This window comes from Mugil cephalus, chromosome 22, assembly GCF_022458985.1.
Source record: "Mugil cephalus isolate CIBA_MC_2020 chromosome 22, CIBA_Mcephalus_1.1, whole genome shotgun sequence".
Classification (NCBI taxonomy): domain Eukaryota; kingdom Metazoa; phylum Chordata; class Actinopteri; order Mugiliformes; family Mugilidae; genus Mugil; species Mugil cephalus.
Genome location: NC_061791.1, coordinates 10,576,652 through 10,591,943, shown reverse-complemented (window position 1 = coordinate 10,591,943; position 15,292 = coordinate 10,576,652).

Genomic DNA, 15,292 nt, shown 5'->3' with positions numbered 1-15,292 from the left:
TAGCTGTTAACATGAACCAGTCGGCCACTCAGACACAAAATAGCTCTCAAAGGGATCTTTTAATCGACTTGTAAGGGGCATTCGGTGCAGTTTTACAGTGCAGAAGGACAGTAAATCCTGATAATTACATGGTTCTTCTCTTCTCTTCTCTTCTCTTCTCTTCTCTTCTCTTCTCTTCTCTTCTCTTCTCTTCTCTTCTCTTCTCTTCTCTTCTCTTCTCTTCTCTTCTCTTCTCTTCTCTTCTGTGAATCAACGCTGAGTGAAACAGCTCCATATTAGGACCACCGTTGTGCTGTGTCTTAAGGGGATTGTTTACTGCCATACACTTCAAAAGGCTTGAGGGCACTTATACCAGATGCACTGTTTTCAGTGAGTAGAACAAGGTTGGATGGAAACCTAAGGAGTTCTTTTTCTCGAAAGACTACACGTAGCAGCCGTCCTTTCTATTTAGCTGGGATCTGTAGACACAACAGTTCAAACACGCATGCTCCAACTGTATACACATAGCTTCAAAAGCATGCATGCAGCACTCTCAGACCTGTGAGTGTACGTTCGTTCATACCCAGGAAGGAGAAGGCCACTGTGAAGGCCAAGCCAGCTGTGCTGCCAGCGAGGAGAGTGAAGGACATGTGCCTCGTTAAAACGCCTTAAGCCCTTTTCTGCAAAGTGCCAGGTCAACTTTTGAACCCAATGCATCCACTTCAGACGTTTTTATAGCCTCCCCGTAGCGTGTAAAGTTCCGAATAAATCTTCCATGAGAGCAAAATGTGTGAATGTGTCTAATTTTTGTCAGACGAATCAGATTCAACAATGCTTCGAACAACCCGGTAGTTACGCCAGCGAACTAAAACAAAGCTCGCGGAATCATCTGCTACAAGTTGCTGCATTGAAACAAATGTAAACCAATGGCTTCCTGTGAGGTAGGAAATCCATCTAAATGTCACTACAATTTATATGCTTTGGAGACTGCTTAACAGTCATGTAACGTAAACACAAAAATGGCCCTCTAATTAGGGTAAAGCTGCATTTCCTCCATTTCAAGCCTCTGGGAAAATATGTTATAAACGAAAACACAATGAAACGCATTAAAAATGTGTCTGCTTTTCTTCTTATATGCATGTGTTGAATAATGAATATAATAACTCTACTTTAAACATCTGCAGCTCAGATTTTTATGTGAACAATCTATCAAAGGACTGTGTGTATGTAAAATGATAAAACCCCAGTGGATCGTAACTCAACTCCACAGTTCTTCCCGGATCTATAGAGCATATTTCAGCCCCATTATTTTGGATTTACAGTGTTAAACGTTACTTACATCTATGGTCAATGTTGATCATTATGAATTTGCAGACAGCAAACAGCTGCTTCCAGTCTCAAGCCCTGAATCCGTACTCTGCCAGCACCAAGCATCACAGACACTAAAGCTCGAGCCAAAGTACCTGGATCATTACGAATTTTTAAAACATTCTTTCTGACTGCTAGGTATCTGCACAAAATTTAGCACAAATAGTCCACTGATGTACTGATGAAAAACAAAACTTCTTTCATTTTTGAAGCATATTCTCCACTTCAGTCCAAGTAATGCTTTGCCAAGGCAGTTATTGTTGGAAAAGACACATGCACACATAATAACAGGCTGCACCTACATTTGAAATCTGAAATCCTGGGAAAAGCTAGTATTATCTCCCCGGCACTTGAGTTTGAAGTACTGAGTACTATGTCTTAAAGTTCCTAGTACCTTGGTTAAGTCTCTGTTGGCAGAAACAAATAAAATTACTGAACCATTTGCGAACATTTCCCTGGAGATGGTGCAGACCAAAACAGAGCTAAAAGGAGAGACCATTGGCCTTTATTTCTTTGTGTTCGTGTGAAAAACCTTAAGGAAATTACACAGTTTGTTAGTTTAATACAAAAGTCATATTTTTGAGACAACCATCACAGATTTAAATAAATCTTTTCCGGGAAAATATGTTGGTTTCATTCATCACATCGACTCTGGAAAACTATTTAATCCAGGCAATACCTGTGCATATTTGGTCACTCATATAGTATCTCTCATTTCACTGCCTGGTTTAGTTAGGCTTTCTTTCTGTCTGCCTGATTCTCTTTCTAGCATTTCCCATGCGTCTCTACCTGGCCTCAATCCATAAGAGACCAAAAACAAACTGGAACAACAAACGAACACACAAACACAGCTGTACAAACCAGATGACCCCACGTCTCCATCTGCATAAGCTATAAACTTAAATCCTCTTCAATCAAAGTACTGTACTCTGAATCATTAAACCATATTGGTGACCATTACTGACTCAGTTCACATTCACTTCAGGAACAACACGCATTAATCACCCTTAAGGTCTTGGAATCACCTCATCTTTGTTTCTCCATCTTCTCCCATCTTTACTTTCTCAACTTTTCAACTTTTCAAGTACAATTTTCTCACTGTTTATGTATTCCATTCTGTCTTGCTCTGCATGTGTCCTTTCCCTCCTCTTTCAACTCCTTTTGCTGATTTATTTATTTTTCATAATTCCTCTTTTTAACACTTGCTTCTTTCGTCTGTGTCTTGTATTTTCTTCCCTGCTTTGTTGTGCCAGAGGAATGAACGACATTGGGAGAATGGGACATAACTGGGTTGCAACCTGTCATCATGAACAAAGACTTACTTATTGCATTGGCTTTGTATTCGCGAGATTTATTATGTATTCCATGAGCTGTCTATGACAATCTGTTCCTTTGGATGTCATGGGGGATTAAAATCATCAAAACATATCACACAACAATGAGCCCCGAAGACAAATAAGGGAATTGAAATATCTGAATAGGTGTCAAAGGAGACAACAACATGTCTGCCTGTAGTTACGTTTGTGGCACTGACTGAAACATAACTAACTGTGTTTAGACTAATAATAACTATTTATCAAAGCTAACAGGAAGGTGTGAAGGAAAATGTTTGGATTCAGTCGCACACTAATGATTGCTGTTTCGATTTGTCATCCACAGAAGATAAATGAATCCCATCATTATGTTCTGTAAGCCATATTTCTCTTGTGCAACACACTGCTGGAAGCTCTAGTAGTACTTTGCCAGACAATTACATGGAGCTATATTTACTGAACAAGTGATGGTGTTGGTTTAAAATCCTCTGGGCTCGATAGCATGATTCCAGACGAACAATAGCTCCATTACCTCAAAAACACTCTGCTCCATTTCTATAATGATTCCTTAGTGAACTTTCCAGTAATTTTAATGATGCTGTCGGTAACTGAATTGGCTGAAAATATATGATAAATCCTGACTTTGTGTAATGTTGAATGGGTCATTTGTGAATCCGGTAATGTAGTGAGTCACTGAGCTCTGTAGTTTCTCTTGAATAATCTCTATGAATAATTTTAGCTGCTTTAAGCCAGTGGTTTTGGTTCAATGAGCCCAATTAGCAGATACAAGTCATATAATTAAATTAGTGGAGACCAGACTTTCACTGGAAAGTCTGGAAACCTGGCAAATGCCAGATAGGGCCCGCCTAGCAGATCACCAGGCCAACAGCCCATCTGACTTGGTATTTTTTCCTTCATTTGTGAGGTTTTACAGTGGTTAAGTAGGCTAAATGTTTGCTGTAAATGTTTTAATTTTTTTGTTTCGTGTCATTATGTTTTATAGATTGTTATTTCCATCTTTGCTGTGCTTAAGACTGTAAAGTCTCATGGTTATGTTCTGTTAAAAAATACATTAATCTTCATGATACACGTATAACAAACGCTTTCCAGGGTTCTAAAATAGCAGATACATTTGTTATCAATATTGTGACGACCCCTGTCGTGGGCGTCTGAGTTGTGAAAATGACGTATGGTGGGTGTGTCTCACTACCTGTGTTCCCCTGAGGTTGCCATGGAACCCGAGTGACTGATTGACACCTGATGTGGAGCACCTGGGCCCGGTGTTTTGCAGCTACTTAAGCCCTGCCTCCGATGGTCTCATTCTCTTCTCTTCTCCCTGCTCCGACCCAACTCAGAGCCAGCTTCTATGCTTTTGTTTTTCATTACAACACACGCACACATTTACATTTACCCAGGCATCCACATCCTCACTACTGATTCCACTGATTTTCACATCCCACCGGTTTAACTCGTTATGTTTTGGGTATTCGACTATTTTCTGTTAAATAAAGTACTGGTATATTCGCTCCCGCTCTTGTCCCTCCCATGTGCTTTGTTGTAACCCCTGAGCCGGCTTGTAACAAATGGGGGCTCGTCCGTGTCGTCCGCGTCGTACAAGATAACGTCCGGTTACGTTATCTTGTTTTGAGTTTTTGTTACAGAGTAGCAAGAGGTCTTTTGCTCACCTGTCAGGGTTAATATAACACTGTTGTGCAAACTGGTGGAGACCAAAACAGAGCAAGGAGGGAAGTATTGTTTAGACTCACAGTGACTTTTGAAATTGGAGTGAGATAATAAATTAAGTGATCAAGTGATTACCAGATCACGGATTTCCACTTCCAGTTCTTCTTTGACGAGTGCACATTTTCACGCATTTGTGGAAGGCGTGGTTAGGGCACTCCTAAATAGATGACAGCAGCAAATTAGGCCACACCCCATTTGGGTGAAAACAAACCACTAGCGGTAAATACAACTCCTCTTGTAGTCAGTGTTTATTTTGTGTTGCTTGCATTCAATGGCTGGAAAGCGGGCAAAATGGCTACTGTTAGTCAGGCAGAAACATATGTCTTTGCCGAGCAATGATCGGAGATGTTAAATAGAAAAAATAATAAATAAGGGGTTGAATGTCCATCTACCAGCCAAGTAATGGGTGAACGAGGCCACTCATTGAATAATTTGATATGTTTTCCAGAAAACCATTTGTAAAGTATTGTGATGTCTCCAGTCTCCAGTCCTGGCTGTACCTAACTCCGCCTACTTCTTGGCTCATCCAAAAATGGGTGGAGCCTTAATGGAGCAGAGGCAGGTTGCTGACATTAAGACTGTTTTTAATTCGTTAGTGACCTAAGACATAATCGTTTAATAATGTTAAATTAATTAATAATGACATAAATACAGTATGAAGCCTAGCCAACGTTAACACTTTTATTAAGAAACACTTAACAGTAATGCTGCTCTGCTGAGCATCAACATTCACTCCTTTGACTTTATAGCATGAATTTGGAATTTTTAACATTATAACTGACAACTCTCATAACTAACAAACATCATTTTATGGCCCGAAGTCATACATTTATTTGTTTTTTTGTCCATCTCTCTTGATGGGAGCAGAGCAAATTATCAGAGTTTTATCGTTTAAATGGTTTGAAGAACAATACACAACACAGCAACTTATGTTTTGTTTTCACCCATAAGGTTGTGTGACCTTTTCAGTGACATGGGGTTACTCTCATCCATTTCACCGGGCAACGACAAATGCTAGTTTCTGATTGGTTGCGGATATTTTCTGATTGCCCTGCATGACACAAACCTAATGCTAATGTAATTAGCCACCAACTCATTGACAGACAATGAGTTAATATTGTGTTTTTTGTCTTTCTTCAAAATATCAAAAAATACTGCTCCAAAATCAAGCTTTATTATAGAATTCAACAATCTCTGTTTTCGTGTGCTGTAGCCACTGTATATTTGTTGCCCTCTATTACCGCAGGAGTCCACATACATATTATGTATGCAGAACTTAATAAGAAGCAGACGGACGTGTACCAATAAAAGGTTTCACGGTGAAAAGCTGCAAAGTCAGTCATCGTCCTCTCTTTTGCTTCTAATGACCGTTTCAATCTTTTTGCCCTCACTTCAGAGCTTTTCTCCACAGATAACAAGCCAAAGGGAGAGACATGCTTCTCTGTCTAATCTTTCTCTCTGTTCCCTCACACAGACCAAAACAGATAAAATTATAACGAACCAAAACTAGTTCAAAGTAACCGAGACAGCTTTGGGGAGTACTTGAGAGATTAAAAATGTTACCCTGGGACATTCTCACTGTCCAGCTGCACCCAGCTGAACATTGTATTCATTAACATTTCACCAAACCTGACCTCACTATTTGAACATGGTCAAAGCTCTACATGTGTAAACCTGACCAGAAAAAAGGATTCATTTGAAATCACTTTAGCCCAGAGGCTACATACCTGCTCTCCCTGTAGGGAGTGTGCAGTAAGGTCACTAGGACAAATTTTTTCCAGCACCGGAAATTTCCCCTGCCAAGCAAACATTAGCAGAGGAAGCTTGATGTTTTCAGTGCATAGACACTTTGGCCACATTGGCTGTAATATGATAAGACGCCAGTCTAGAGAGATGTAACATGAGATGCCATGCTTTCACACAACCGACTGTTGCTAATAATAAGTTAAAATCTAAAATTTGTTTAGGATTTCTGCCACTTGTTCCTGTCTTATTTAGTGCAGTATAATCATCTGTTTTATATTTTGAAGTATGTCTATCCCACATCACAGACAGAAGCATATCAGCCAGGAACACAGTGAGATCAAACCACAGCTAAATACAATCATAATTAATTGCACATTATCTGTATTTATTATCCCATTTGTTCCATATTTTATATTTGTGGATTTGAAAATGGGAAGAAAATGCTTGTATTGGCCGTATGTCATCATTTAACATGCCATATTAGGGAAAACTGGAGCTTATAATAAAACCAGTGGAACAATTCTATGAAAATACAAAGTGTTGTCTTGGAGACATTAAGGCCAACTTCATAACTCCTTCAAGATGTTGGAATAAATTTGTGTGTGATTAGGGCAAATTAAACCTTTTTAATTAGTTGTATTTGTTGTGAAAGCTGAATTAGGTTCCCTTAATATGATGTGAGCGATAAATCTGGAATTGTTGCTCTGGTGTTTACTTAAAAAGCCTTTAATCTCCCTAATTTGATGCTGCATGAGTCCTCATAAAGAGATTACTTTAGTTAGGGAAATGCTCAAATACCGCACAGAAAATATTGACGGGTTCAGTAACTGCAGATCCATTTTAAACTCCTCATTTACTCTAGCTCAAGATCTAATCCACTACACATTGTGCAGGGAAATATTTTTTTCAATATACTTTGCATACTCCGTTAGAACGGATAACCCAAGGAGTGGGCAAGATTTTCCAAAGAATTACTCATAGAAGCAACACAACGTTTTGTCCTGTCCTTTCTCTGCCTGCTTTATGAAAATAAAATTTCAATTCAAGTTATTTAACGAAACATGATGTATCATCTGGCATTTTACACAGTAAGGTCAAGACCTTACAATATTAATGGGAGAACCCCAACAAGTCCAACCGTGAAATCCTATGAGGAGACGATCCAAAAGTTTGTGATGTTATTAATGTGTGCAATTTATTAGACTGGTCATGCAAAAGCTAGTTCACGCCAAGCGTAACCCAGCCTTATGTTTTCCAGTTAACTGCTTCGCACATCTGTTTAAAGTTTACCCTCCATTTACTTGAATAGTTCTGGTAATTTTTTTAAAAAATGTTTTTGCAGTCATTTCTCAAAAACTGTGTGACCCATTACATCCGATCACTCTATATCATTGTGTTTCACTTCTGCATGAAGAGTAAATCTAGATGACAGCAACCTGGAAAGACAAAAAGGAAGAATTTTGCAGTTTGTTCCAAGGATAATTTCTTTGACTTAAGAATCTTTACTCCCACTGGGACACTGCAGTGAAGGATAATGTCTTCTATTCTTTCAGCATAGGGAATATCAAGGGTACAAAGCTAGGAGATAAACTGTGTACCATTACAACTCCTCATTTTCATCCCATACATAATATTGAGTTGGTTCAGTGGTTTCGCCTTACATGTGTCCAACCCTAGTTTTGTTTCTGGTTATGTACAATGTGGTCTGTTTTGCCCACTTGACTCATATGTACACTGAGTTTAGGATTTGGCTATCTGTAAGTGTAGCCATGAGCTGGAGGCTACATTCAATACAATATTCAGTACACAAATATGTGCTTTCTGGCTCTATACTGTCTTACATTTCATTTGAAATGGTTTCAATCAGGATTGTCCACTTTCCTCAGCCCAAGACCCTCAGTAAATACTCAAATGTGCAATATCTGGTCCCATAGTTTCAACCCATTTTCTGTTGCAATGATCATGTGAACAACAGAGATGAGAAATGAAATAGAAGATCACAGCTGGCTCCTGCAAAGATTAAATTCAGTTTAGCTAATGACAAAATATTATTTGTGTTAGAGTGAATGAATAGCAGAACAAACCTTGTGACTCATTAGGAGAGTTGCTGTGGCAACAGCGTTAAACCAATGTCACAATGTCACTTGACCAAAATGTAAACTTTTAAATTTTACCAAAGACAAAGTCTGGGTCAGTGTGACAATAAAGCAGCATGTAACCAATGATAATAAATCTCATTGTTGTACATAGGGCAATGGGCAATTACATTACATCTGTCATCTTGCAGAGCTCACACGACTGTACTTTATTTTGTTACCAAGGAGACAATAATGTGGACTGTCCAAAACAGTTTGCAAGCCAGTGAATACCATAGTTGCTCATCTATCTGTCCAGATTTCAGACCCTCTGCCTCTGACAGACATATGAGGAGGGAGAGAACATGTTTCAGTGAAGAAGGACTGAGGGATTATTCACAGTAAAAGTCCATTAGATGGACAGTTCTGTGGTGTTCCTTTAGGTTCTATACTGGGACCATTATTGTTTATTTTATGTAAAGCTATGTAATATACACATAACATCCGCAAGTTCCCACAATATTTTGTCAGCTGGGATAGCCCCCCCGACCCCTTGACCCTCTGGAGGAGAGACAAGCAGAGAGAGTCAACACTTTCTCATTTATTTTCACTCCATGCAAACCACTAAATGCACTTTTAGCCATGTTTTAACCTGAATCTCAGCTCAAAGCTAAGCTGCTTGCTCAGGCTTGTGTACATTTAAGTCTGTTGTATTAACAAGTTATGATTAATTTGTGGTGATGCCTGGAAGCCAAGTATTAAAAAAGGCATAAAACTGAAACAACCAGGTGTCTCCATAATTACCAAACACATGCCCCGGGGATGCAAAAAACTGCTAGATGTTGAATTTATCTTATAAGTAATGTTGTTAATTAAAATAAATAAATAAATGAAAATAAAATAATGCTAACTTTCAGCTGTACTGCACACATCCACACAAACTGATAAACAGCTCCAGAGGACAGCAACAGTCACCATTATTTGCAAATGTGATACACGGTCCTATTTTAACAAGAACTAAATAATAATATTGATTTTCATGAATACACTATTACATGTTTACTGGACAAACCCTACAGTTCAGTGCAGTACAAAACAGCACAAACAACATTTTCTTGCGTTATCTTCTTTCTTAATCTCGCTGCCTCCTTAGTTTTATGTTACTTCAATTGGATCTTTTGTAGGTGTGGAAATCTGTGATTCAGTTCACCAACAAAACGCTCTAACAGGGACTGTGTTGAGTCACTGATGCCATCCCCACTGTGTTTTATTAATGTTGCCAGCTGTTTATAGCAGCTGTCACAGTGGTGCACTAAAAGTCAAACACACAGAAACCAATGAAGCCCTATTCTAATGAACCATAACAATACCATAGTGTATCTCTCCCATAGTTTTATTATCACATCTGTAATAATACCTTAGGGGATCTGAATGATTCACTTAAAAAAAATATTAACAGTGATCACTGGAAATAGTTTCCAGAGAACGTAATCATCCCACATCAGTGCTCTGTTAGAGGAGTGGGTACTTTTCAGGGCACTATGTTAGCATAAAAGAGTTCAGCAGAAGCCATAAAAGTGGACTGTTTATGTCATTTTACAGTCTACAAATCACTCAACACTGTCGTAAACGCAAGTGTTGGACAACCTTATTTTTAATATATGAAAAGACCTTGGAATAACCTAGAGGTGACTGTGTAATCATGCCATGACAGAGCAAATGTCTGTGTGAAGCCAAACTGGATGCTTCAGCTCATTCCAATGAAGGCATAAAATATTAGGATACACGGTCCTTTACAGCCTGATTCAGTATTTCATGTTTCCAAACCACTGCCAGCCCACAGCCCGTCTCTTCACTGCTGCCATCTCTTTCCCCACACAGCCCATGATAGTTTTGATCTTCCAGAACTTGTTTCAAATCCATCCTGCACCTTTTACTTCCACATGTTTTTAGCTTTCCTCATTATACACCTACTCATCTATACTTTCATCATGATCTCCATACAGGGACCAAAGTATTATAAAATATTGTCAATGCAAATGCAGTTAGGTGCATACATTTGCACACTGACACAATTTATGTTGGTTTTTGGGGTTTACCGATATACACTCAAGTGAGGGGGGAGAAGTGTGGGGAGAAGCAGACTAATTGTCAGAGAAGCAGCTTTGGGAGAGTGAAGTCACTGGATGGGATGAATGCAAATTCATTTTATGTGTACATGATCAGTCACTATATTAAAACCAGTGACAGATTTTAAGTAAATACCACTGACCATCTGAATGTTTGGACCTGACATTTGTGTGGATTTTACTTAGCATGTACCACCCACCTAGACCAGACCAGACACCCCCACCCCATACCAATGACACTCTACAATAACAGCAGTCATCCCCAGCAGGATCCATCCTGACACACAGACAAAAACGGCTTACGAACAACTCAAAAAAGCATGAAAAAGAGCACAAGGTGTTGACCTGGCCTCCAAATTCACTAGATCCCAAACTGATGAAGTATCTGTGGGATGAACTGGAAAAAGTCTGATCCACAGAGGCCCCTCCCCTAAACCCATAGGACCCAAAGGCCCCCACTAACAACATTCTGTTGCCAGACACCACAGAACATGCTCAGAAGTCCTGTGTCTGTTATCTGATGAGTCACAAGGAGGCACATGGGAGACCTACACCACAGTGGGAGGGAGTTTTTATGTTGAGTGTCAGGTTTAATTCCAGGGTATTCACATTTGAAAGCTGAAAGTGTTTCATCTGTTTGTGTACAGTCAGCTATTTTCAGGCGCTAAAAAAGGGACTGGGTAGTTGGTTAGTTGGCCATTGCTGCACCATTTGCACTATAGCTTCAATAGGATTTGCATCAAAAGCAGCAAAAATATATATATCATATCATCAAACATATATATGGACCAGATTTTGTCTACTTTATATCGTTAAAGTCACATACTCCTACACTCCTGATCCCTGCAATTGGGACTCTAATCTGTCCAGTACCTATCCTCCCTGTTTCCCTTTTCACTCCTGGGTTTTAGTTTATCACCTCTAAAAGAATGCAGGATAATTTTTTTTTTTTTTTATGCACATGTGTGTCAATATCTGTCACTGTGTGTGAGGCTGGATCCAAGACACCTGTTTTTCTTATACAATCAGCGGTGGAGAGCTTAACCAAAGTGTCTCTGGGCTGACAGCATCTGCCAACATCTCATGGTGATTAAGGAGGCCAACTGAACCAGTAAGATGAGGTCAGAACCACAAATACTGAAGCATTTATGTACTTTGCCAAAACTCCTTCAGCCTCCCACAAAGTCTCTAACGTTGCTTCCTTTTGTTTCAGTTAATTCCAAGACCAATGAAATTAATTACTTTACTTATAAGTTAAGACCCATGCTCCTGATGGCATGAAGGATGATAAGTCTAAATCTGTTGCACAGCACTGTGCATATCATAGTGTAGTGAAAAGCGCCCTCACACATATGTAGTGACACATACTTGTTGATCTTTAAGTAACTTAAGAGTGACGTAAACAAATTTCCTGTTTCATGATGACTGAAAAGTATCATCTTTGTGGTGCCTCGCTTCAAATCCCTATGATTTATGAAGTACCTTGTGTAAATATGTGTCTGTGTGTTAGAATGAATTACGTCCATGGTGTGGCTAATGGTAATTTACCGCGAAGAATACGTTCTCATTGGAACATCTGCTTTCCACCACTGACAAGACAAAGTGTCACGATGACATGTGGGTATGTGCGCTCGGTCCTCAAGAAGTGGTAGCCTCGTAGCTTTCTTGCGTGCAATCTGCTCAAGTAATTTGACTGGGACAGATGTCTGCAGTAAAGTTGATAACTAAAACGTAAGAGTTATGCTTTTTCAGTACATGATTTAATATCAGATGCAGAGTCTGGGAGGGTGGTGTCGTGGTTAGCACTGGTGCCTCCCTCTGGGCATGTTCTCCCTGTGCCTGTGTGGATTTACTCCGATTGCTCCAGCTTTTTCCTACAGTCCAAAGACGAGCTTGTTAGGATAACTGGTGATTCTATATTGGGTGTCGATGTGCATGCGAGGATAAATGGTTGTCATGACTGATTAGTGCTGCGATAGACTGGCGACCTGTCCAGATTGTACCCCGCCTTTTGCCCATTAACAAATGGGACAGGCTAAAAATCATTAAAATTCAAACCTCAGACAAATCAACCTTAGCCAGTTTATGATGAGGGATCACTAGTTGACACTAGGGGTCACACACCAAAAAGATTGTGCATCACTACATTACAACATCCTTTGGACATCTTTTTTATATGATGATAGTTCTGCTTTTGTTGGCTCTTACTTTCTTACTGCAATACATTTTTCAATACAAACCTTTTTATGTTTATGTTACAAAAAAAAAAAAATCTTAGTGTCCTTACAATTCTTGAAAATAAGTGAGATCGGTGACAGGTTTAGAAAGGCATCTGGCACTTAGTTTTCAGCTGGCCATAGTACCGCTATGCCTCATTCATTCGTACTGCTGCTCTCTGTACTCAGTTCACTGGGAAAACCAAAGCAGCAGAAAAACAAAGACTTCTGGCGAGAGAAAGCACAGATGTTTGTTGAGTATCCTCGTACGTGCCTCCATATTTGTGGTGCAACAAACACACCACAAGAAAGTAGCTGATTGCGGAAGGTTGCAATGATGTCAGTGCACAAGTTTCCATGCACAGCGGTGAGAAGGAGAAACAGACAGAAGGAGCAAAAGGATCGAAGGTAATAAAATTGGAGTTGATTAAGTCCTGTTGTGGCTGGGCAAAGAGGTAATTTTATGTACAATTGTTACCGTGTCAACAAGTTTGAATACAAAATGTGAATGAATCTCAATCAAGAAGCTAAAGAAAGCTATTCTTTAAAAAGGTTGTAACCCAAAATAAACTAAACCAGTTCTATAAAGGCCTTTTATGTGAAAATACAAGCTGCAAAGTGAAGACAACCCTCAATAAAAGTTCCTGTGAATGATGCAATGGACTCTCTAAAGTGTCTCTTTACGGAGGATTTATCGTTGTGGTTTCATGGTCCAGGCACACTTTCTTTTTAATGATTTAATTAGAATGTAAGTCTGGTTATGTTTATTTGAGAACACAGAGAAAAGTGCACACAGTTAAAATTTTACAACCTTTGATATTGTGAGCAACTCTAATAACCTGGGCTGGTTAGGATAATGCTCATGAATGACATTTCTCATGATGGGACTCCAGTTACAGACATAACAAGATTATGTCTGAAGAAACTTTTTGAGTTTAGTTTGGGGTGTCAGCAGCATCCAGATACCACAGCACCTGATAACAAACAGGTGACGGCAAAATTGCAGCACAAATAGTACCAATCTGACGACATATATTAACATATCAATTGTGACACCAGATGGCAGTGACTGTATCGTGACAACAATAAAAAACACAATGCACGACTCATGGTGTGAACGGTGCACACCCAGTACACAGCAATCAATATACAAAGTCACCACACACAATATACCACAGACAAACAACCATTTCAGCGTCACGCACAGGTTAAACAGCTCCATGAGGTTGTGTCCCACACATACTCCCACACTTGTATTGCCAGTTACACATTACACAAATTCAGTTCTAGTTTAAACAATTTGTAACATTATCTACATTATCAATTCATTTTAGATTAAAAATAAATTAGACTCACTGACTGCCAAGTTTTCCTCTTAAACTACTCCTGTTGAAAATCATAGTTTTGTCTTTCCCTTCTTGAGAAATTATTAAATCCTCCTCTCAAACCTTTTATCTCCAGCTTCTCCTCAAGTGGTCAAGTCCTGAATCTCACACTAGCCATGTTATCAACTTGATTCATCCTCATCATGCAATGAATGAATGAAAGGTGAATTAGCTACTGGTTTGTAGCTAGAGACCTTCAAATCAGCCAATGAGACATGCTCCAGGGCCCTGAACATCCTGCCCAAACACAGCAACTATGTTATGCTCCTCGACTGCATATAAAGATGAATGGACCTTTTGTGACAACATACTTAGGTTTCGTTAGGTGAGGTTTTAAAGGTTCAGTATAGAGGAGGCTCTGATGACGACCTTCTTGACTCCGCCTAACTCCAAAAATCAAAATGAAAGTGAGGGAACAGCGGCACACTAAATGATGAATACATTAAGCCTTAAAATTCACCACCCTTTAACCTTGTCAGGAATGTGCTGGGCATTTTAACATGGAGGTTAACATGGTTTGGCCAACTTCTCGAGTCAGCCTCAAGTGGCCATTGGAGGAACTTCTGTATTTGGCACTTCCTTGTTGGGGTTGTCATTTTTCAGGTGGAAAGGTGGCATCCCGGCTATTCTGTATATTCAATCCACAGACCTTATGAAGATGGAAGATGGGAACTGTTCCTCAAAAGTGAAGCCGAAACAGGTAGAGCTCCCCCTGGTGACTGGCTGCAGTATAGGTCATAAGCGCCACCTCCTCCATCTTAGTGGAGTAGTGGACTTTCGGCAAACTAAAAATCATGTCAAATATTTTTTTTCCAAGGATGTTTTTTTTTTTTTGTCATTTTAGGTAATTGATATATGGTAATTCAAACCTTCACAGACAAATATATTTTAAAGAATGTTAAAGTGTCAATTTTGTTGGATAAGACATAATGGTGCCATGCCATCCACTCTGTAAAATAGCCCCGTGGGACAGTGAGAGCTGTAAAAAAAAACAAAAAAAACCCCAAAAAAAAACATTGATCCGGACATGTGCTTGCTTGTGCATGCTTGGTGAATTGTACAACCATTTCATGCTCAAACAATGGTAGAAATTCCCCAGCTGAATGAGGTCAGAGGTCATGAAGAGAGCCAGTGGCTGCATATGTTCATCCTGACCTCAGCATCTGATCAATTCTACCCGTCCAATACAAACATTAAATAAACTTGCTAAACAGTCTGAATTATTTGGAAATAAGTGTAACTCCATGAAGACTGATCCACATGGGAACTGACTGCAGACTGCTCTTGTTCACCATCTGTTTTTATTACTAGTTCTATTTTTTGCTTTTGTTTAGAAGT